The 8,304-nt window shown below is 42.6% G+C and overlaps 3 protein-coding genes across 3 annotated transcripts in view; 2 read left to right on the top strand and 1 right to left on the bottom strand.

Annotated features, from left to right (window-relative positions):
* Nucleotides 1–1,872, top strand: part of P2RY2 (purinergic receptor P2Y2) — a 29,528-nt gene extending 27,656 nt beyond the window's left edge. Inside the window, exon 2 of the mRNA XM_081952866.1 lies at nt 1–1,872. This exon is cut by the window's left edge and continues 1,324 nt beyond it. The gene's annotated coding sequence lies outside the window, so the exon portion shown is untranslated.
* Nucleotides 1–8,304, top strand: part of RELT (RELT TNF receptor) — a 483,787-nt gene that overhangs the window by 183,758 nt on the left and 291,725 nt on the right. The gene's annotated exons all lie outside the window — the stretch shown is intronic.
* FAM168A (family with sequence similarity 168 member A) overlaps nt 4,306–8,304 on the bottom strand; it is a 373,080-nt gene continuing 369,081 nt past the window's right edge. The window contains exon 9 of the mRNA XM_081952906.1: nt 4,306–4,338. The gene's annotated coding sequence lies outside the window, so the exon portion shown is untranslated. The remainder of the gene's footprint in view (nt 4,339–8,304) is intronic.

Raw genomic sequence — 8,304 nt, 5'->3', positions numbered from 1 at the left:
TGCCGATACAACAAGAAGAGATTATTATCTCTTGGGAAAATATAATTTAATGTAAATTAGACATTGGCTGGGTTCACACGGCATGGAAACTGGGTTAAAATGTGGCTTGGCAGGACAAGAGACCAGGATGGGCCGGCAACAGCTGACACCGAGGTCTCATCGCTTCCTTGTGTCAGAGTTTGTTGCATATTCATAGGATTCATTAACTTCTTTATATACATAAGAATAGATGAATAAATGTACAATACCAACAGGTGATTCTTCCAAGGCAGGAGAGTTACAGGCAAACACAAGCGGCTAGTTTCATTTTAGCAGACAAGCCCAGGCAGACTGCTAGTTTACTTATCAGAGCAGCAGACTGTTTAAGTTTCTGTTTCAGTTCTCTGCACAGACTCAGATCTCTCTAAGCTCCCATTGGCTGACTTAGTTGCTGCTGCCTATTCATTGGCTGACCTTGTTCCCATGTCTCTCCCAGTCATGAATATTTTAACACCTTGTTCCTAAATATTGTAATGTTTTCCTTTGCAATTAATGATAATTTCCCCTTTATTAATGTCCCTTTGAGACATTTTGGAAGGGTTTTGCTTTTGAAAGATGGAGCAGAATAAAAATAACAGTTATGCTGATCGAGTAATATAGAGCAGTAATAATCGTCCTTTGTGGGAATTCAACCACTGAAAGCAGAGGCCTTTTATAATAAAACGTGTTAGTCTGCAAAAAATGCCACTGGACGCTGATTTTTGGCTAAAATAGACTAACATGCTTGTGTTCCTATAACGTTAACATGTTGGGTGAACCAAGCCATCATGTTAAGTCATTCTGACTGAGTTTACACGACATGTTTTAATTCAGTTAAGGGAAGACCTAATGAAAATGTTCATACAGCTTGCTAAATTGAATTAGCATTAACCTTGATAGAGTTTTTTTGGTGGCTAAAAGTGTAGCGTTAAAGATTACTACCCCAGGTTAATCTAGGGGAGACATGATAGCAATTTTCCAATATTTGAGGGGCTGCCCCACAGAAGAGGTGGGGTGTGTGTGTCAACCTATTCTCCAAAGAACCAGAAGGCAGGACAAGAAGCAATGGATGGAAACTAAGCAAGGAGAGAAGCAACCTTGGAACCGAGGAGAAATTTCCTGACAGAAGAATTAACCAGTGGAACGACTTGCCTCAAGAAGTTGTGGGAGGCTTTTACGAAGAGATTGTCTGAAATGGCCTCCTGCTTTTGCAGGGGGTTGGACTAGAAGACCTCCAAGGTCCCTTCCAATTCTTTACTCTGGTTCGATCGCATATTGTGAAGTTTTAGGCAATGTTGCATTGCAATCCGTGATGTGAGCAATATCACTGAGTTCTCTTGATTTTAAGAGGTTACCTGAATTTATAATATTGTACTGTAATTGATAATGCATGCCACAAATAATGCATAGTATTCATTAACCCCTTCCCACTGGGACAACCTTAACCTTCATATATTTTCTATAGAATTGGAATATAAATTAGAACAATCTCTCTGTAAATTATGAAAAGATTTACTTAATTATCTACCTTCTGATTTAATGGACATTTGGCTTTTATGGACAACCTTTCCCCCTTCAAATAGGTCCATAAAATTAAGGTTTATAACTAATGGTATTATTTTTTCCTGGACTGCAACAATTCAGCTTCCAAGCAGCTACAGAAAGGAAAATTAGAAATGGTAATTTTCAAACATGGTCACTTTCATACGTGTGAACTTCAGCTCCCAGCCAGCAAGATTTAAGATATGTGGATTTCAGCTTCCAGAATTCCCCAGGCAACATACAGGCTGGGGAATTCTGGGAGTTGAAATCCATTCATCCTAAATTGGCCAAGTTGGAGAAAACCTTGATTAAAGTTTTGAGACTTAAACCTGTCTTTCCATCATTTTTTCCTCCACTGGAAAGCTCTGATTCAGGAAAGTTTGTCTAATACAGATAGTCCTCGACTTATGACCATTCATTTAGTGACTGTTCAAAGTTAAAAAGTCACTGAAAAAGGGTGACTTATGACCATTTCCCACACTTATGACCGTTGCAGCATCCCCGCAGTCACGTGATCGAAATTCAGCCGCTGGGCAAATGACTTGTATTTATGACGGTCGCACGATCCTCTTTGCAACTGTCGGTCGAGCCAAGTCAATGGGGGAGCCAGATTCATTACTAACCGAACAACTGCAGTGGTTCACTTAACAACGCTTAAGAAAGGTCCTGAAATGGGGCAAAAGTTAGTTAAACTGCTGTCCTGCTTAGCAAACAAACGTTTTGGTCTCAATTATGGCCGTAGGTTGAGGACTTCCTGGACTTGCAAACTGCCAGCTGCAATCCAGGTGAAAACACACTAAACTGGCCATTTAATTGCTTTATAAGCAGGGCAGGTAAAACCAGGTAAGTCACCTTTGCCCCGGTTCTTCCTGTTTACCTTGAACCACAGCGATTCTTGCAGAAAGTTGCGACTCATGGTGCTTAAAACCCCCATTTTCTAAACAATGGTTTGTTAAAGATCCTGCAAGGAGATTTAAGTGGTTTTTTTTTTCCCTTCTGGCAACTCCGCTGTGGCTGGAAATCTGGATTTGCATCCTTTTCCATCCATACAACCCACAAGACCCCCTTAGGTCGGCCTTTTGGGTTCACACAATGCTTTTGACCAGACCTGGTTAAAAAAATAAACCCTACATATGAAGCTGGGTGTCAGCGTTCCAGATAGCATCCAAAATTAAATTAGAATCCAAGGCAATGTACTGCGTAAAGTTTCATTTTATTAACAGAGCCATGCTGGCACATCTGGGGGAAAACCCAAATCTGAAGCTTCTTCTGTTTCCTCCCCTACCCCCAAAGTTAAAGTTCAAGATCTTGCCCCCCATACCCACAAGCCTATCCCATGGTCCAATCTCCTACTGCCATGCTGGCAGTTCCACCCATCCAGTTCTGGTCAGGTGCAGAGACAAAGGATGACCTTGGCTTTCTAGAAAGAATGTTGTTATGGCTACCTATCATCTAACTCCGTACAATCCCCCCCTCCCAACTCCCCACTAATGAAACAGCATAGTAGAAAAGAAATGTGGCAGGCCAAAGATGCAAAAGGAACATGGCTACAGGCCTAACAATGGGTTCATTTGAAGATGGACTGTTGCAGAAAGAAAAGAAAGAAAGAAAGAAAGAAAGGAAAGAAAGAAAGAAAGAGAAAGAAAGAAAGAAAGAAAGAAAGAAAGAAAGAAAGAAAGAAAGAAAGAAAGAAAGAAAGAAAACCTATTATTAATTACTATGGAGCTGAGCCCTTCTTCCTTGCTGCTGTGTCTCTTCTTCTCTTTTCTTTCAGTTTTTTCCCCCCAGCATTAGAGTCGCCTTCTTCACATCATCTTCTCATGAAAGATCTTAAGGGGAAGGAAAGATTAAGGAAGCCACCAGGAAATTTTCCCTGCCCTAAATCCACTCATTATTCAGTTTCAGAGCCTTTAGACACCAGATGCGCCACAAGGGGGCAGCAGAGAAAAGGCTAAATTAAAGGCAAGGAAACCTGAGCCTCACTTAAGAGAGAGACATGCGAATATTTTGGAAAAACTAGAAAGTGTAAAACGAACTCGGGGTTGTCTTCCCAGTGAACATCGTCACATTGCGTGTAAAATGAGCTCCAGCGAAACTACCCATATACATTACATATAAATCAATTTACAATTTACAATAGTAGAGTTGGAAGGGACCTTGGAGGTCTTCTAGTCCAACCCCCTGCCTAGGCAGGAAACCCTATACCGTTTCAGACAAATAGCTATCCAACATCTTCTTAAAGACTTCCAGTGTTGGGGCATTCACAACTTCTGGAGGCAAGCTGTTCCACTGATTAATTGTTCTCACTGTCAGGAAATTCCTCCTCAGTTCTAAATTGCTTCTCTCCTTGATTAGTTTCCACCCATTGCTTCTTGTTCTACCCTCAGGTGCTTTGGAGAATAGTTTGACTCCCTCTTCTTTGTGGCAACCTCTGAGATATTGGAAGACTGCTATCATGTCTCCCCTAGTCCTTCTTTCTCTTAAGCTAAACATACCCAGTTCCTGCAACCGTTCTTCATATGTTTTAGTCTCGTCCCCTAATCATCTTTGTTGCTCTTCTCTGCACTCTTTCTAGAGTCTCCACATCTTTTTTACATCGTGGCGACCAGAACTGAATGCAGTATTCCAAGTGTGGCCTTACCAAGGCATTATAAAGTGGTATTAACACTTCACGTGATCTTGATTCTATCCCTCTGTTGATGCAGCCTAGAACTGTGTTGGCTTTTTTGGCAGCTGCTGCACACTGCTGGCTCCTATTTCAATGGTTGTCCACTAGGACTCCAAGATCCCTTTCACAGTTACTACTACTGAGTATGGTATCACCTATACTGTACCTGTGCATTCCGTTTTTGTTGCCTAAATGTAGAACCTTACTCTTTTCACCATTGAATTTCATTTTATTAGATAGTGCCCAATGTTCAAGTTTGTCAAGATCCTTCTGTATCTTGAGTCTTTATCTTCTGGAGTGTTGGCTATTCCTGCCAGCTTGGTATCATCTGCAAATTTGATGAGTTCCCCATTTATTCCCTCATCCAAATCATTGATGAAGATGTTGAAGAGTACTGGGCCTAAAACAGAGCCTTGGGGTACTCCACTGCATACTTCCCTCCATGTAGATGCAGTTCCATTGAGAACTACACGTTGAGTGCGGTTGGTCAGCCAGTTACCAATCCATCTGGTGGTGATGCTGTCTAACCCACATTCTTCTACTTTATCTAGTAGTAGGTTATGGTCTACCTTATCAAAAGCCTTACTGAAGTCCAAGTAAACTATATCAACGGCATTCCTCTGGTCCACTAATTTTGTCACATTATCAAAGAATGCAATAAGATTAGTCTGGCATGATCTGTTTTTGACAAATCCATGTTGGCTTTTGGCTATTACTTTGTTTGCTTCTAGGTGTTCGCAAATTCGTTGCTTGATTATTTTTTCCAGAATCTTTCCTGGTATTGAGGTTAGGCTGATAGGTCTGTAGTTTCCTGGATCTAATTTTTTCCCTTTTTTGAAGATGGGAACCACATCAGCTCTTTTCCAGTCCTCTGGTAGTTCCCCAGTGTTCCAGGATCTCTGAAAGATATAATTCAGTGGTTCTGAGATCTCGTCTGCTAGTTCCTTCAGAACAATTATATAAAATAAGAATGTATTAGAATGATTTTCTAGTGGTGCAAAGTATCCTAAAATCTATGCCATATAGAAGAACGTGTGGAAGAAGGGAGGGAGGGAGGGAGGGAGGGAATGAGAGAAAGCAAGGAAAGAGGAAAGGAGACGGGGAAAGGAAGGGAAGTGGGGACAAGAGGAAGGGAAGAGAAGAAATGAGGGAGGGTGGAAATATAGAGGAAGGGAAGGAGGAAGGGAAGAAAGATAGAAAAAAGTAAAAAGAAAGAAAATGGAGGAAGTGAAGATGAGAATGAGAGAGGAATGAATCAGGAAAGGAGGGAGAAAGAGGAAGAGGTGACAAGAGGAAGAGAAGAAACGAGGGAGGGAGGAAATATAGAGGAAGGGAAGGAGGAAGGAAAGAAAGATAGAAAAAAGATAAAAAGAAAGAAAGATAAAGAAAGACAGAGAAAGAAAGAAAAAGGAAGGAGGAAGTGAAGATGAGAATGAGAGGAAGGAAACAGGAAAGGAGGGAGAAAGGAGAGAAAGAGGTGACAAGAGGAAGGGAAGGGAAGAAATGAGGGAGGGAGGAAATATAGAGGAAGGGAAGGAGGAAGGAAAGAAAGAAAAAGAAAGACAGACAGACAGAAAGAGACAAAGAAAAAAGGTAGAGAAAGAAAGAAAAAGAAAATGAAAGAAGGGAAGGAGGGAAAGAAGAAGAGGAGGGGGATGAGAGGAAGGAAAGAGGAAAGGAGGGAGAAAGAGGAAGAGGCGACAAGAGGAAGGGAAGAAAAGAAATGAGGAGGGAGGAAATATAGAGGAAGGGAAGGAGGAAGGAAAGAAAGAAAAAAGACAGAAAGAGACAAAGAAAAAAGGTAAAAAGAGAAAGAAAGGAAGAAAGAAGGAAGCAAGGAGGGAAAGAAGAAGAGGAGGGGAATGAGAGGAAGGAAACAGGAAAGGAGGGAGAAAGAGGGAGAGGTGACAAGAGGAAGGGAAGAGAAGAAACAAGGGAGGAAACGAGTGAGAGGAAATACAGGAAGGGAGGGAAGAAGGAAAGAAAAAACAAGCGAAGGAAGAAGAAGGAAGGGAGGAGAGGGGGCAAGAGAAGGGAAGGAGCACAGAAGGGAGGAAGAGAGGGAGGAATTAAGCCAGCTCTTAACCAACATCCCAAGGTGGTCAAGAATTCGGGGAAACTCAACAGTTTTGCCCGTAAAGCAGAAAAACCCTTTGCCAGAGGATTCCCGGAAGTGCAGCTGGCCTGGGTGGGTTCCTGGTGATCAAGGACCACAAGCTGAAGGGATCGGTTCCCTTATCTCAACGGATTTCTCAGCAGCTCCAACCACCATTCGGAAGCCCCAAACCTCTTCCAGTTTCCAAGGAGCAGGAAGACCCCCCAACCCCCAAACAGCTGCTCCTGTTTCACTTCCGCAATCCCCATTCGTGGTCCTTCTGTAGCGGCCCAAACGTGGGAAACGCCCGTGGCCTCATCTTGGGGTAGCCTTAACTCGCTTGAGGCCCGTGATTCCATCTGATTTTAATTAAAGGTAAAGGTTCCCCTCGCACATACGTGCCAGTCGTTCCTGACTCTAGGGGGCGGTGCTCATCTCCGTTGCAAAGCCGAAGAGCCGGCCCTGTCCAAAGACGTTTCCGTGGTCACGTGGCCGGCATGACTCAATGCCGAAAGCGCATGGAATGCTGTTCCCTTCCCATCAAATGTTTTTCTACTTGCATTTTTTACGTGCTTTCGAACTGCTAGGTTGGGAGAAGCTGGGACAAGTCACGGGAGCTCCCTCCGTTATGCAGCACTAGGGATTCGAACCACCGAACTGTCGACCTTTCTGATCCACAAGCTCAGCGTCTTAGCCACTGAGCCACCGTGTCCTTGCTTGATTTTAATTATGGTTCTTTTTTTTAAAAAAAAAAATGTACAGGTAATTGCTTGTTTTACGACCATTCGTTTAGTGCAGGGGTGTCCAAACTTGGGAACTTTAAGACTTGTGGACTTCAACTCACAGAATTCCACAAGTCTTAAAGTTCCCAAGTTTGGACACCCCTGGTTTAGTGACTGATTGAAGTTATATCCGCATTGAAAAAAGGGACCGATGACCATTTTTCACACTTACAACCATTGTGGCATGATCAAATCAGGGCACTAGCAACCTGCACGTGCAGGGATTCCTCGACTTATGACCACCTGGAGCCCGAAATCTCCGTTGCTAAGTGAGACATTTGTTAAGGGAGTCCTGCCCTGTTTTTTACGACCTTCCTGGCCACTGTCGTTAAGTGCAGTTGATAAGCTCGTTGTTAAGTGAACCTGGCTTCCCTATCAGCTTGTCAGAAGGTTGCAAAAGGGGATCATGTGACCTCGGGACACTGCGACTGTCGTAAATATGAGTCAGTGGCCCAGCATCTGAATTTTGATCATGTGACATGGGGATGTTGCAATGGTCGTAAGTGTGAAAAATGGTTCTAGGTCACTTTTTTTCAGTGCAGTCGTAACTCTGAACGGTCACTCAACGAAGTGTTGTAAGTGGAGGACTACTTGTATTTATGACGGTTGCAGTGCCCAAGGTGAACATGATGTCCTTTTGCGACCTTCTGACAAGCCAAGTCAATGGGGAAATCCAGATTCACTTAACGACCGTGTGACTAACTTAACAACTGCAGTGATTCAATTAACAACCGTGGCAAGAAAGTAAAATGGAATGAAACTTGCTTAACAACTGTCTCGTTGAATGACAGAAATGTTGGGCTAAAGTTTGGTTAATTCAGTAACCAGGTTAATTGCTTGTGTGAATGCAACCTTTACATCCATAATCTTATTAATGCTTTATACTCCTTACTCTCTGGATGTCTTACATAAAAATAGGAAAACATGTGATAACAATAATACAATAGTAGAGTTGGAAGGGACCCTGGAGGTCTTCTAGTCCAACCCCCTGCCCAGGCAGGAAACCCTATACCGTTTCAGACAAATGGCTATCCAACATCTTCTTAAAGACTTCCAGTGTTGGGGCATTCACAACTTCTGGAGGCAAGGAGTTCCACTGATTAATTGTTCTAACTATCAGGAAATAATTTCCAAGAACAGAAACCAAGTACAATTCCTAGTAATTTTTTCCCTATTTTTGCAGGAACTTCAGGGAGGAA

The sequence above is a fragment of the Natrix helvetica genome (assembly GCF_964273705.1).
Source record: "Natrix helvetica genome assembly, chromosome: 4".
NCBI lineage: Eukaryota > Metazoa > Chordata > Lepidosauria > Squamata > Natricidae > Natrix > Natrix helvetica.
The sequence above is the reverse complement of the archived record's forward strand: the minus strand, read 5'-3'. Positions and strand labels throughout refer to the sequence as shown.